The sequence below is a fragment of the Lissotriton vulgaris genome, unplaced genomic scaffold (assembly GCF_964263255.1).
Source record: "Lissotriton vulgaris unplaced genomic scaffold, aLisVul1.2 SCAFFOLD_1197, whole genome shotgun sequence".
Lineage (NCBI taxonomy): Eukaryota > Metazoa > Chordata > Amphibia > Caudata > Salamandridae > Lissotriton > Lissotriton vulgaris.
The window spans coordinates 47,501-62,500 of NW_028253713.1; positions in this window are offsets into that span (position 1 = coordinate 47,501).

Sequence of the window (15,000 nt, forward strand, 5' to 3'; positions counted from 1 at the left end):
GCAGTGTGGCATGTCGGTGGACGGCGCCCAGGGCCGTAGCACACAACCCGGGGCCCGGCCGGGCCCCTGGACCCAGCCGGGGCTCCCGGGCCCGGAGGCACAGGGGAAGCCTCCCCGGGCCCTCCGGACCCCGTCCCGGGCACCCTGCCACGCAGCAGGACCAAGGACAGAGCCCGGGATGGGGAGGCCGCCCTCCCCGGGCCCTCGGGGGCCCCAGGCCGAAGCTCCTGAACTCAGCCCGGCAAGGGGAGGCTTTCCGGGCACAACAGAGCCCCGTCCCGGGGCTTTGGCAGTGTGGCATGTCGGTGGACGGCGCCCAGGGCCGTAGCACACGACCCGGGGCCCGGCCGGGCCCCTGGGCTCCCAAGCCCGGAGGCGCAGGGGAAGCCTTCCCGGGCCCTCCGGATCCCGTCCCGGGCACCCTGCCACGCAGCAGGACCAAGGACAGAGCCCGGGATGGGGAGGCCGCCCTCCCCGGGCCCTCAGGGGCCCCGGCCGGAGCTGCTGAACTCAGCCGAGCGAGGGGAGGCTCCCCGGGCTCGAAGGAAACCACGTCCTGGTCCTTTGTCAGTGCGGCATGCCGGGGGACCGGGCCCAGGGCCGGGGCACCCGACCCGGGGCCCGGCCGGGCCCCCGGACCCCATCCAGGGCTTCCTGCCACGCGGCAGGCCCAGGGACGGATCCGGGGCTGGGGCGGCAACCTGACATGTCCAGCTGCCGGCTGAGGACCGCTAGGCCGAGGGGGGTCCCAGAATACCTTGTCCCTACCAATCCGGAGGAAAATTACCCCCATTTCTTGTAATCCGTGCACACGAGGTGACAGAGGGGACCCAGGGCGCAAAAGTGCCCGACCTCCTGGAGCCCTCGCTGGGACCTGGGAGGCGAGTGGCACCCCATCGGGACTTCCAGGGAAGTCCGGCCATCTGGTCACACCATAGGAAAGCATTGCGGGCGACCAGATGGCCGAGGCGAGAGGGGCGACCAGATGGCCAGGAACGAAATGACGCCAATCTGTCTGCCCCGGGCCTGTAGGGCTCAGGAGCTGCGGGGGCCCCTGGGCTCCGGGACTGCAGGGCTCTGGGACTGCAGGGCTCCACGGCTGCAGGGCTCCGGGGCTCCGGGGATCCGGGGCTCCAGGGATCGCGGGCTGCAGGGCTCCAGAGCAGCAGGGCTCTGGGGTTGCAGGGCCCGGGACCCATGGAGCCCGTCCCAGGACCCATGGAGCCCGTCCCAGGCTCTTCCCCACGCCGCGGGTCGGAGGAGGGAGCCCCGGATGCCTGGGAGGTGTTGCCCGGGGCACATCCCATCTGGTCCCCAGGAAGGGGACCGCCAGCACAGGCAGGCGGGCCCGGGTGCTGCCTGGCCCCGTCTCAGCATGGCCAGACCTCACGGAGGCCTGCCTGAGCAAACTCGGAGGAAAAGGCCCATCGGCGATGGGGCTGAGAGGCAGGTTCGTACCCGGGCCCCTGGGGGCCCCGGCGGGTGGGCCCGGGTCCTGCCATCCCCGGATTCAGAACCGCCAGACCTATCGGAGGTCGGAATGTAGGAAAAAACTCGGAGAAAAGGAACCATCGGGAAGGGGCTGAGAGGCAGGTGCGTTCCCGGGCCCCTGGGGGCCCCGGCGGGCTGGCCCGGGTGCTGCCTGGCCCTGTCTCAGCATGGCCAGACCTCGCGGAGGCCTGCCTGAGCAAACTCAGAGGAAAAGGCCCATCGGCAAGGGGGCTGAGCGGCAGGTACATACCCGGGCCCCTGGGGGCCCCGGCGGGCATGCCCAGGTCCTGCCTTCCCCTGATTCAGAATCGCAAGACCACACGGAGGTCTGACTGACCCTCTCCCTACTAATCCGGAGGAAAATTACCCCCCTTTCTTGTAATCCGTGCACTCGAGGTGACAGAGGGGACCCAAGGCGCAAAAGTACCCGACCTCCTGGAGCCCTTCCTGGGATCCGGGAGGCAAATGGCACCTCATCGGGACTTCCAGGGAAGTTTGGCCATCTGGTCTCCCCCATTGGAAAGCATTGCGTGCGACCAGATGCCCGAGCGGTACCGTGCGACCAGATGGCCGGGATCGAAAGTGCTTCACACCCCGAGCCTTCGTGGTAGGGCTCCTGCCTGCCTGCCTGCCTGCCTTTCCTGCCTGCCTGCCTCCGTCCGTCCGCGGCGGACGGGAAAGACCATCCGCCATCCTAATTTACCCCAGGCTTAACGGGTCACCCTTAACATAGCCAGGACGATGGGGCCGATTATGATGGCGGACGGGAAAGACCGTCCGCGGTGGCAACGGACAGGAAAGACCATCTGCAGGGCGGACGCGAAAGTGAAGGCCCGTCCCGGGCACTCGGCCATGCAGTGGAGAAGTGTGGCTCAATGGTTAGCGAGTCAGACCCTGATGCAGAGGTCTAGCCCGGGACCAGGGTTCGATTCCCCGCCTCGGCGGGTCTTGGGCTCAAAATCCCACGGAACTGATAATTTTCGCCTCGGTGCCTATTCCAATCATGGAGTCCCACTCACCAGCCTGGGAGGGGTGTCCTGCCTTCCCCTGATTCAGAATCACCATACCACACGGAGGTCTGACTGACCCTCTCCCTAGTAATCCGGAGGAAAATCACCCTCTTTTCTTTTAATCCGTGCACATGAGGTGACAGAGGGGACCCAAGGCGCGAAAGTACCCGACCTCCTGGAGCCCTCGCTGGGATCGGGGAGGCAAATGGCACCTCATCGGGACTTCCAGGGAACCCCGGCCACCTGGTCGCCCCATTGGAAAGCATTGCGTGAGACCAGATGGCTGGGATCGAAAGTGCTTCCCACCCCGAGCCTTCGCGGTAGGGCTCCTGCCTGCCTGCCCACGCAAGGCAGGGCTCCGGGACCCCGGCTGGGCCTCAGGCGCGGGGTGGACCACCGGAGCTCTCAGGCACGGACGCCCGAAGGGAGGACTGCCCGGGACCCGCGGACCCCGTCCTGGGCACTCTGATCTGCCGCCGGCGCCGGGGATCGAACCGTGATTCCCCAGATGGGGATATCCCAAAAATCCGGCCTGGGAGGTGCTCACCAGGACCAGTTGGATAGTAAATTAAACTTACCTCTTATCCTAGAGCGCCCCCCAGCGCAATGCGTTGTAACGGTATGCGTTGTAATGCCCGCGTTGTAGTGGTAGTGCGGAGTAAAAGATGCGTTGTAACGGGTGCATACCGTGAGGATGTATGTTGTTACAACGCGTACCATTACAACGCGGTATTCACGGTTCGATCCCCGGCGCCGGCGGCAGAAAAGCCCAGCACCATTTCACTCTGGGAAATAGCTGACGCCGCGGCTAGGGCGGCTGACTCCGGAATCTGGAGATCACGGTTCGATCCCCGGCGCCGGCGGCAGAAAAGCCCAGCACCATTTCACTCTGGGAAATAGCTGACGCCGCGGCTGGGGCGGCTGACTCCGGAATCTGGAGATCACGGTTCGATCCCCGGCGCCGGCGGCAGAAAAGCCCAGCACCATTTCACTCTGGGAAATAGCTGACGCCGCGGCTAGGGCGGCTGACTCTGGAATCTGGAGATCACGGTTCGATCCCCGGCGCCGGCGGCAGAAAAGCCCAGCACCATTTCACTCTGGGAAATAGCTGACGCCGCGGCTGGGGCGGCTGACTCCGGAATCTGGAGATCACGGTTCGATCCCCGGCGCCGGCGGCAGAAAAGCCCAGCACCATTTCACTCTGGGAAATAGCTGACGCCGCGGCTAGGGCGGCTGACTCCGGAATCTGGAGATCACGGTTCGATCCCCGGCGCCGGCGGCAGAAAAGCCCAGCACCATTTCACTCTGGGAAATAGCTGACGCCGCGGCTGGGGCGGCTGACTCCGGAATCTGGAGATCACGGTTCGATCCCCGGCGCCGGCGGCAGAAAAGCCCAGCACCATGTGACTCTGGGCAATAGCTTGCTTAATCTTCCCGACGGCCCCTAGCGACCCTTACGGGTGACTGTGCGCTTTACAAATGTGGATTATTATTATTTGGGCCGATTCCGATCCGGTTCGTAAAAGCACATCCGCCCGAATCTGTCGGACAACCACGTACGCCCGGGGGGGGGGGAGGACTGCCCGGGACCCGTGGAGCCCTTCCCGGGTAATTTGCCGTGCCGCTGGCCTCCTGGAGATGGGTACCCCGGACGCGTCTGGGGGAGGTCTGCCCGGTGGGTGCCCCGGACGCCCGGGGGAGGTCTGCCTGGGACCCGAGGAGCCCTTCCCGGGTACTTTGCCATGCCGTTGGCCTCCTGGAGATGGGTGCCCCGGACGCCTGGGGGAGGTCTGCCCGGGACCCGTGGAGCCCTTCCCGGGTACTGTGCCATGCCGTTGGCCCCCTGGAGATGGGTGCCCCGGGGGAGGTCTGCCCGGTGGGTGCCCCGGACGCCCGGGAGAGGTCTGCCCGGGACCCGTTGAGCCCTTCCCGGGTACTTTGCCATGCCGTTGGCCTCCTGGAGAAGGGAGGTTTTTTCCCAGGCACATCTCATCTGGTCCCCCCTGGGCAGAGAACTGCAAGAAGTGTCTGGGCATACCTTGTCCCTAGTAATCCGGAGGAAGGCTACCCCTCTTTCTTCGAATCCGTGCGCACCGAGTGACAGAGGAGACCCAAGGCGCGAAGGTACCCGACCTCCTGGAGCCCTCGCTGGGATCTGGGAGGCAAATGGCACCTCATCGGGACTTCCAGGGAAGTTCGGCCATCTGGTCGCTTCCATAGGAAAGCATTGCAGGAGACCAGATGACCGAGGCGATCCTGGAGACCAGATGGCCGAGGGGATCCGGGAGACCAGATGCCCGAGGGGATCCCGGAGACCAGATGGCCGAGGGGATCCCAGAGAACTGATGGCCGGGCACGAGAGTCAAGCCAGCCGGTGCCACTCTGTGCCCCGACGAAAAAGGGAACTGGCGCCAGGGAACGGCAAGGTGGGGACCGGAGGCCCAGGGCCGTGGCACCCGACAAGGGGCCCGGACGGGCACCTGGACCCAGCCTAGGCTCCGATGCACGGAGACGCAGGGGACGCCTTCCCGGGCCCTCCGGACCCCGTCCCAGGCACCCTGCCACGCAGCAGGACCAAGGACAGAGCCCGGGATGGGGAGGCCGCCCTCCCCGGGCCCTCAGGGGCCCCGGCCGAAGCTCCTGAACTCAGCCCAGCAAGGGGAGGCTCCCCGGGCTCGAAGGAAACCCCGTTCTGGTCCTTTGGCAGTGCGGCAGGCCGGGGGACCGGGCCCAGGGCCATGGCACCCGACCCGGGGCCCGCCCGGGCCCCCCTGACCCCATCCAGGGCTGCCTGCCACGCGGCAGGCCCAGGGACGGATCCGGGGCTGGGGCGGCATCCTGGCATGTCCAGCTGCTGGCTGAGGAACCCTGGGCCGAGGGGGGTCCCAGAATACCTTGTCCCTACCAATCCGGAGGAAAATGACCCCCATTTCTTGTAATCTGAGCACACAAGGTGACAGAGGGGACCCAGGGCGCAAACGTGCCCGACCTCCTGGAGCCCTTGCTGGGGTCCGGGAGGCGAATGGCACCCCATCGGGACTTCCAGGGAAGTCCGGCCATCTAGTCGCCCCCCATAGGAAAGCATTGCAGGCGACCAGATAGCCGAGGCGAAAGGGGCGACCAGATGGCCGGGACCGAAATGACGCCCAATCTGCCTGCCCCGGGCCTGTAGGACTCGGGGACTGCAGGGCTCGACGGCTGCAGGGCTCCGGGGCTCCGGGGCTCCGGGCTCCAGGGCTCCAGGGCTCCAGGGCTCCAGGGCAGCAGGGCTCCGGGGCTGCTGGGCTCCAGGGCTCGGGGGCTGCAGGGCTCCGGGGCAGCAGGGTTCCGGGGTTGCAGGGCCCGGGACCCATGGAGCCCGTCCCGGGCTCTTGCCCACGCCGCGGGTCGGAGGAGGGAGCCCCGGACACCTGGGAGGTGTTGCCCGGGGCACATCCCATCTGGTCCCCGGCAGGGAACCACCAGCCCCGGGAGGGTGCCTGGGCATACCCTTGCACCTACTAATCCGGAGGAAAATTACCCCCCTTTCTTGTAATCCGTGCACTCGAGGTGACGGAGGGGACCCAGGGCGCAAACGTGCCCGACCTCCTGGAGCCCTGGCTGGGATCCGGGAGGCAAATGGCACCCCATCGGGACTTCCAGGGAAGTCCGGCCATCTAGTCGCCTCCATAGGAAAGCATTGCGGGCGACCAGATGGCCGAGGCGATCCTGGAGACCAGATGGCCGGGACCGAAATGACGCCCAATCTGCCTGCCCCGGGCCTGTAGGGCTCGACGGCTGCAGGGCTCCGGGGCTCCGGGGCTCCGGGGCTCCGGGGCTCCGGGGCTCCAGGGCTCGGGGGGCTGCAGGGCTCCAGGGCAGCAGGGCTCCGGGGCTCCGGGGCTGCTGGGCTGCTGGGCTCCAGGGCTCAGGGGCTGCAGGGCTCCAGGGCAGCAGGGCTCTGGGACTCCGGGGTTGCAGGGCCCGGGACCCATGGAGCCCGTCCCGGGCTCTTGCCCACGCCGCGGGTCGGAGGAGGGAGCCCCGGACACCTGGGAGGTGTTGCCCGGGGCACATCCCATCTGGTCCCCGGCAGGGAACCACCAGCCCCGGGAGGGTGTTTGGGCATACCCTTGCACCTACTAATCCGGAGGAAAATTACCCCCCTTTCTTGTAATCCGTGCACTCGAGGTGACAGAGGGGACCCAGGGCGCAAACGTGCCCGACCTCCTGGAGCCCTGGCTGGGATCCGGGAGGCAAATGGCACCCCATCGGGACTTCCAGGGAAGCCCGGCCATCTAGTCGCCCTTATAGGAAAGCATTGCGGGCGACCAGATGGCTGAGGGGAGTGGGCCGACCAGATGACGGGGACCGAAAGGACGCTAATCTGCCTGCCCCGAGAGCCTCCCTGGGCCCTGGTGGACCCTCCGTCCCCGGCGCCCGGACCGGCTTGCAGGACGGAGTGGTTCCCACACCCCAGGGCCTGCCGGAGGGGAACCCGAGCCCCGGGCCCGGTCCCAGGCCCGGCTCCCGAACCCTAGGCCAGGCCCGGGAGAGCCTCCCCTGGGCTGCAGGGCTACAGGGCTCGCGGGGGCTGCAGGGCTCCGTGGGCTGCAGGGCTTCGGGGCTGCCGGGCTCGGGGGCTCCAGGGCTGCCGGGCGCGGGGGCTCCAGGGCTACGGGGCTGCAGGGCTCCTCGGCGGGCTCCAGGGCTCACGGGCTCCAGAGCTGCAGGGCAGCAGGGCTGCAGGGCTCCGGGGGGGGGCTCCAGGGCTGCAGGACGGAGGGTTATTCCCGCACCACCGGGCCCTGCCGGACGGGGCCCAAGCCCCGGGCCCGCTCCCGGTCCCTGCTTCTGAAACCCTAGCCAGGCCGGGGAGAGCCTCCCTTGGCTCGGATGAACGCCTGGAACCCCGGCTTGCAGGACGGGGAAGCTCCAGCAAGCCCATGGCCGGCCGGACGGAGCTCAGGCCCCGGGCCCGGTCCCTGATTCCGAAACCCTAGCCAGCCTCCCTTGGCCCCGATGAACGCCCGGAACCTCGGCCGGCTTGCAGGACAGAGCTCAGGCCCCAGGCCCCAGGCCCCAAGCCCCAGGCCCCAGGCCCCAAGCCCCAGCCACCAGGCCCCAGGCCCCAGGCCCCAGGTCCCAGGTCCCAGGCCCCAGGCCCAGCCTACCAACCCTAGCCAGGCCCGGGGAGAGACTCCCGGCGGACCCCCCTGTCCCCAGGACCCGGACCCGGACCCTGGGCCGGAACCAAGGAGGGTTAAGCCCCGGCCACGTCCTCTCCCCGACGGCCTGCCCGGGGAGCCCATTTTTGTCGACTATTAAGCCCCCACGTAGTGGGGGCTTACAGAACCTTGGGGGAGGACAAAAGTTGGAGTTAGCCCGGCCGCCAGCCCGCAGGGCCATCTGGTCGCCCAGCCCGCAGGGCCATCTGGTCGCCCAGCCCGCAGGGCCATCTGGTCGCCCCCCTGCCTGCAGGGCCATCTGGTCGCGCAGCCAGGCGACCAGATGACCCGGTGTAGGAGAGTAGGGTCTGCAATCCCATGATCACCCAGATTTTTCGCTTTTGTTTCACTGGTTTACGACTTTCTCTGGCTGTGGGCCTGCCAATCAGACCCACAGCCTGGCTGTTCTCTCTCTAAATTACGAGATGTACCCTAGGTGCATATACCAATTGGTACTGGGCCACCTTATCAGACCCTGTAACCCAGGGCGTAGGTGTATCCAGGGCCGCCAGGGGCTGCAGCATGTATTATGCCACCCCTGACTGGCCTCCTAAATTTGACACAACTGGCTGCATGACAGCTGGGGCAAAGTCGTGTAATCACCCTTTGCTGTAGATATAGTAGCCCTATATCTAACCCTCCAATGGACACCCGAGTCCCTATCAGTCACTCCTATGGCAGGCCTTGACAATCCTGAAGGCAGAGTGCATGGGCTCGCGTGAACTAAGCTCTGGCCCGAGCCGAGCCCGGTTGCAGCTTGCGGAATCAAGACCCAATGGCTGTTCCATGATAACGCGTACCATATCGGTAACTTCGGTGTCGCGTTATCAAGACATGTCGAGTAAGGTGTCATACGAATCGGGATGCTGTCCTCTCACCAACTCTGGCGACGAGGTTAGCATTCCGCCCTTCTAGAGGGACACGACATGTACGTAACTGTGAACCCCGGTTAAAGTTAACGAAGGCCTCAGTTCCACAAAATGGATGCTGCCACCACAGACACAAGTCTGACCTCCTGCTGCTGGGAGTCCTTCCAGCGAGGAGCACTTGGACAAAGGGTTTCCTGTCAAGGGCGGTGTTCGCACCGTCCCAGACAGGGTTTGTGTATTCTGGGTAGGTAGGGCTTTTGCGAGAAGGTGAATGCGGAGTGGCACCCCGGTGCTCACTACGCATCTGCCGGTTAGAACCAGTTCCAGGGGCGACAGCCCTGGCCTGGGGAAAGTCCGGCAGGGGAGAGGGGTGTAACTACCCCCCTTCCTGGTCCCACCCTTAGGGCAGGACCTAGTCATGTTCCCACCCCTTTCTTTAGGATAAAGGCCGGAGCGGGGACCCTTCCAAATTAGATCATCTTTGAATCAAGAATACTTTCTACGAAAGGACTTCAAGACTCTTCTTAAGATTTCTCCCTTGTGACTAAGGAGTAGTCACCCTGCATCAGCGGGCACCATCTAAGAACTCTGCGGTTTGCTGTAAGTCCTTCCTCAAGGAATCCGACGGCCCAGCTCGACGAGAACCGGCTTCCCTGGCACCTCTGACCTCTACCCACGTCATCAGCTCAGCTGTGATCTGTGGGTGCGACGAGACCTCGAGGGACCGGCCATCATCAGAACCTGCACGCTCTTAAAAACCAGCACGACCATCGAGATAACTCTCTGGTGAGTGCTCTGGGGTCCGAGAAGCCCCGACCCTGAGCCGCTCTAGCACCGAAGTGCAGCCCCCCAGTATCTCCACGATCTGCGTGGGGCCCTTCTGCTCGCTGCTCAGCACGTTGTCTGGTCACTAGCCGCTGGCTTGTGCCCTTCTGTGACGACGACCAAGAATCAACACTGCCGGTCTGGTTGCTCCAGACTGGCCCTTGCTTCCATCTTTTGAGAAGCACCCCGGACCCTCCTGGTCCACTCAAGACGCCGACAGCGACATCCGTCGTGGGACAGCTCGCACCTCCACCGTGGTCGCCGACAACGCCTCCTGGTCCGTGAGACTGCAGAGCCTAGCGTCGCCCACTCACCTGGTCGAGGTGACGGCCAACTGGTGCCTTCCTGGTACCCTCTGACTACTGGCTAGTAGTACGAACTTGGTCCCCTCTGCTTTCAGGTTTCATCAATCTCCGATCCAGGCTTGGATCTCTACGAACTATTCATCACTGGTCGCCGGCCAGCAACTCCTTTTCTTCCGGCTCCTGGCTCGTCAGCGAAGACCCCGACGCCTGTAAGACTTGTGCAGCCGCAGCCCTCGTGGCTAGGTAACTCGGCATTTCGGTGCCTGCATAGCCTCCTTACTCTAGGGTCCCGAGTCCCTCGCTTCCGACTTGCCTTAACCTTTCCGTGTCCTCGGACACTTGTCTTCAAACTGTGCACTTGAAGTATTTGCTAAAGAGATTTGGTTTGTGCTTAGTACCCTGTCCTCATAAAGAGTACAGGGCTGTTGTGATTCTTAATAAATATACTGTTTATTTTCATAACACTTGTGTGGTGTCCTTTCACTGGGTGTTCAAGGGGTACATGTGTGGTAAACAGCTGGCTTAACGCGCCCTCTCGAGTCTTTAGCCTTAGACTGCTCGTATCCACGCTACTAGGATAGCTGGTCTATAGGTTGACTTACAACCAAACACCATAAGGGTCGTTGGAACGATACATAGCGGTCGCTAGAATAGCGAACGTTGCATATCGGGCCAACTTCTCACATTGGTGAGCAGCGGTTGGGATTTGAGCTTGCTGTTGTTTTACCACACGTATCCTAAGAATATCTTGTTGAAAGATCGCACAAGTACTGTTAGTACATATAACTAAAGCTTAGAATACTCTGAGTTCTACTGAACCGGCTGTTGTAGCTCCTCAAGGCTTAGCACACCTTGGCTACAGCTCTTAGCAAGGGAAAAGTAGGAAAACACGTAGTGTAGGTAGGTGCATCACTTACACCACACTAGAAACAGTATGTCGGGCCAAGGAGGAAACCCCGAGTCTCCCCTTGTGTCAGTTGACCCTCCACAGGTCATCCCTTCAGGATATACTGTGCTGAGCTTCAAGGAGTTAAGACGATTGTGTCACTCCCGGAAGATTCAGCAGGGGTCTAACCCCACAACGTCCTTTCTGATTGGTCTCTTGGAGACTTATGATGCCAGGAGAGCTGAGAAACTTCGTAGCTCTTCTAATCCAGAAGGAGACATGCCTCCCCTCGAGGGAACCCGGGACGATCCTGACCTCATTCACCTCGCAACCGAGAACGAGGATGTGGAGGAGGATGAGGATGAGGATCTCTCAGGGGACGAGGCAGATAAGGGACAGGTAGAAGTCGGCAGACTAAGCAGGTCCAACTTAAGCAGACATGATAACGGTACTGGGGGACCCCTGGGGCCACTATCAGGTCAGCTTAACATGGGGAATGGACGAGCCAGATCTCTATCAAGAGGCTCTGGCAGATCCCTTCATACCAACGGCTCTCACAACTCTTCTCAAAGAGGGATGACGTCCCCTCAGAGGAGAGTGTACGAAGCGAAAGAAAGGGCAGCTAATCTGCGGATCGAAAGGGAAGAACTTGCCCTGGCCAAGGAAAAGCTTGCTTTCGCTAGAGAGCAACAGTTAAGTGGGACAGTCCCCACTGGTGGCAGCAATATACCTAGTAATAGGGAAAAGAGTTTCGATACGAAACACCTTGGGAAGATAGTGCCCCCCTTTAAACAAGGGGACGACATCCACAAATGGATTACTGCTTTGGAGAGGGCCTGCACTGTGCAAGGCGTTCCCCAGAGTCAGTGGGCAGCTATCTTGTGGCTCTCCTTTGAAGGTAAAGGAAGAGACAAGCTCCTCACCACAAGGGTAGAGGACGCCAACAATTACCAAGTCTTGAAGAATACACTCGTTGAAGGGTTCGGCCTAACCACTGAACAGTACAGGGTGCTGTTCAGGGATACCCAGAAAACGCAGTCTCAAGACTGGTCTGATTTTGTCGATTGTGCCACTAAGGCTTTTGAGGGCTGGTTGCTGGGCAGTAAGGTTACTGATTACAAAGGATTGTATAATTTGATGATGAGAGAACAAATTTTAAACAATTGTCAGAACCAGTTGTTGCATCAGCATCTTGTCGACTCGGATCTGACCTCTCCTCAAGAATTGGGGCAGAAGGCAGACAAATGGGTTCGTACGAGAGTTAAACAGAACCAGGGCCAGAATCAAGGTGGTCAGAAGAAAGCAGACCAGAAGGGTAAAGATTCTAAGGGGGAACAAAATGACCAGAAGTCTTCGACAGGTCCCCAACAACCCAAAGAGGGTGGGGGTCAGGCTCCCCAAAAGAAGAAAGAAGGCCAATCCAAACGATGGTGCCAGTACTGTAAAAGTAAGTCTCACTGGTTTAGTGAGTGCACCAAGAAAGGAGGAGGGCAGACTCCTGCCACTGCAGCCCCTAAGGCACCTGTGCCCCCTAGTACAGTCAGCAGTGGTAGTGCGCCTCCCAAGGGTTTAGTAGGGTTAACCCTGGGTTCTGAGGGGCGTGACAACTTAGTTGGCACACTCACTCAGGCTGTCCTTGTCAGTACTGGGGACGCGGACGTGTCCCCTGACGTAAGCCCCAATACGTTGGGCAAATACAGACAGACGCCTTTTATCAATGGAAAGATGGCTCAGGCCTATAGGGACACTTGTGCCAGCGTCACCATGGTGACGCCTAACTTCGTGGACCCTGGACAGATCATGCCAGGTACAGAATTCCTGGTGACCAATGCAAGCAATGTCACTACCAATCACAGTATGGCAATTGTAGCTTTCTCCTGGGGAGGGGTAACTGGCCAAAAGAAGGTTGTAGTTAGTCCAGACCTCCCAGTGGATTGTTTGTTGGGCAATGATTTGGAGTCGTCACAATGGTCAGAAGTGGAGCACCGGACTCACATGGAAATGTTAGGTTTGCCAGCACATGTGTTCGCTGTGACTAGGTCACAGGTCAGGAAATGCCCCACTGAACAGGTGCTGGATCCTGGAACAACGGACCAGACACCTCCCAAGAAAAAGAGCAGTAGGGTTAAGGCTGCGCCTTCCCCCTTGCCCCAGGTCGAGGATCAAGTCTCAGAGGAGGCTGACCTACAGGAATTGAGGGAAACTGAGCCGAGAGAGTTCGAACTTGATCAAGTTGAATTCTTGGGCTCAGGGGGACCCTCAAGGGAAGATCTGGGGAAGGACCAATTAGACTGCCCTTCTCTTGAACCCCTCAGACAGCAGGCTGCTGCTGAGGCTGCTGGGAACGCCACAGGTACCCACAAGGTATACTGGGAAGATGGACTCCTGTACACTGAGGCAAGAGACCCCAAGCCTGGCATGACCAGGAGGCTGGTCGTCCCCTTGTCTCAGCGTGGTTTCCTACTTACCTTGGCCCACGAGATTCCCTTAGCAGGTCACTTAGGCCAGACGAAAACGTGGGACAGGCTTGTCTCGCACTTTCACTGGCCGCACATGAACGAAGATACCAAGGAGTTTTGCCGCTCCTGTGTCACTTGCCAAGCCAGTGGTAAGTCAGGTGGCACGACAAAGGCCCCCCTTATACCAATGCCTGTGGTGGGGGTGCCCTTTGAACGGGTGGGGATCGACATCGTCGGTCCCATGGAACCACCGACAGCATCAGGGCACACGTTTATACTGGTGGTAGTGGATCATGCCACCAGGTATCCTGAAGCTATTCCCCTTAGGACCACTACAGCACCTGTTGTGGCAAGAGCCCTAGTTGGAGTATTCTCCAGAGTGGGCTTCCCTAAGGAGGTCGTCTCCGACAGAGGTGCAAACTTTATGTCGAGCTATTTAACTGCTATGTGGAAGGAATGTGGTGTCAACTACAAGTTCACCACACCCTATCATCCACAATGCAATGGGCTTGTTGAGAGATTCAACAGGACCCTAAAAGGGATGATTCATGGACTACCGGAAAAGCTTCGGCGTAGATGGGACGTCCTGATCCCCTGCCTCTTGTTCGCCTACAGAGAAGTCCCACAGAAGGGGGTTGGCTACAGCCCTTTTGAACTTTTGTACGGGCATCCTGTAAGAGGACCCCTGTGTTTGGTGAAGGAAGGATGGGAGAGACCTCTCAAAAAGCCTGCAACCAACATAGTGGACTATGTGCTTGGCCTCCGCTCGCGGATGGCTGAGTACATGGAAAAGGCATCTGAAAACCTTAAGGCCAGCCAAGAACTCCAAAAAGCTTGGCATGACCAAAAGGCTGTCTTGACTGTTTACCAGCCCGGACAGAAGGTGTGGGTGTTGGAGCCAGTGGCCCCAGCAGCACTCAAGGACAAATGGTCCGGGCCCCACACAATCCTGGAAAAAAAGGGAGAGGTCACCTACCTGGTCGACCTAGGAACTCCCCGGAGCCCCCACAGGGTGCTTCATGTCAACAGGCTAAAAGCATATGTCGACAGGAAGGACATGAGTTTGCTCATGGCCATAGATGAGGGACAGGAGGAGGAGAGTGACCCTCTCCCCGACCTGCTCTCTCAGAATCCTGACGATGGCTCGGTAGATGGTGTTGTCTTTTGCGGCAGCCTCTCCGACCATCAACAGAGCGACTGTAAACAGGTTCTTCAGTCGTTCCGACATCTGTTTTCTCTGACACCCAGTCAGACCGATTGGTGCACCCACGAGGTCGACACTGGTGACAGCCTGCCCGTAAAGAGTAAAATCTACAGGCAGCCTGATCACGTCAGAGACTGCATCAAAAGTGAGGTGCAGAAAATGTTGGAGCTGGGAGTCATTGAACCCTCGGATAGCCCTTGGGCTAGTCCCGTAGTTCTAGTGCCGAAACCTCACACCCAGGGTGGTAAGAGAGAGATGAGGTTTTGCGTAGACTACAGGGGTCTCAATGCAGTCACTAAGACTGACGCCCACCCAATACCAAGGGCAGACGAGCTTATTGATAGGCTGGCTTCGGCCAACTACTTAAGTACGTTTGACCTGACAGCTGGGTATTGGCAAATCAGGTTAGCTGAGGACGCCAAGCCTAAAACAGCATTTTCAACCCCTGGTGGGCATTATCAGTTCGTGGTGATGCCCTTTGGTCTGAAAAATGCACCTGCCACCTTCCAACGGTTGGTGAATCATGTCCTTACTGGGCTGGATGACTTCTGTGCGGCGTATCTTGACGATATCGCTGTCTTTAGCTCCACCTGGGAGGATCACCTGGTCCACCTGCGGAAGACATTAGAGGCACTGCAAGCAGCAGGTCTCACTATCAAGGCCACCAAGTGCCAGATAGGGCAGACACAGGTTGTGTACCTGGGCCACCTTGTCGGTGGAGGTCAGGTTCAGCCACTGGAGAGC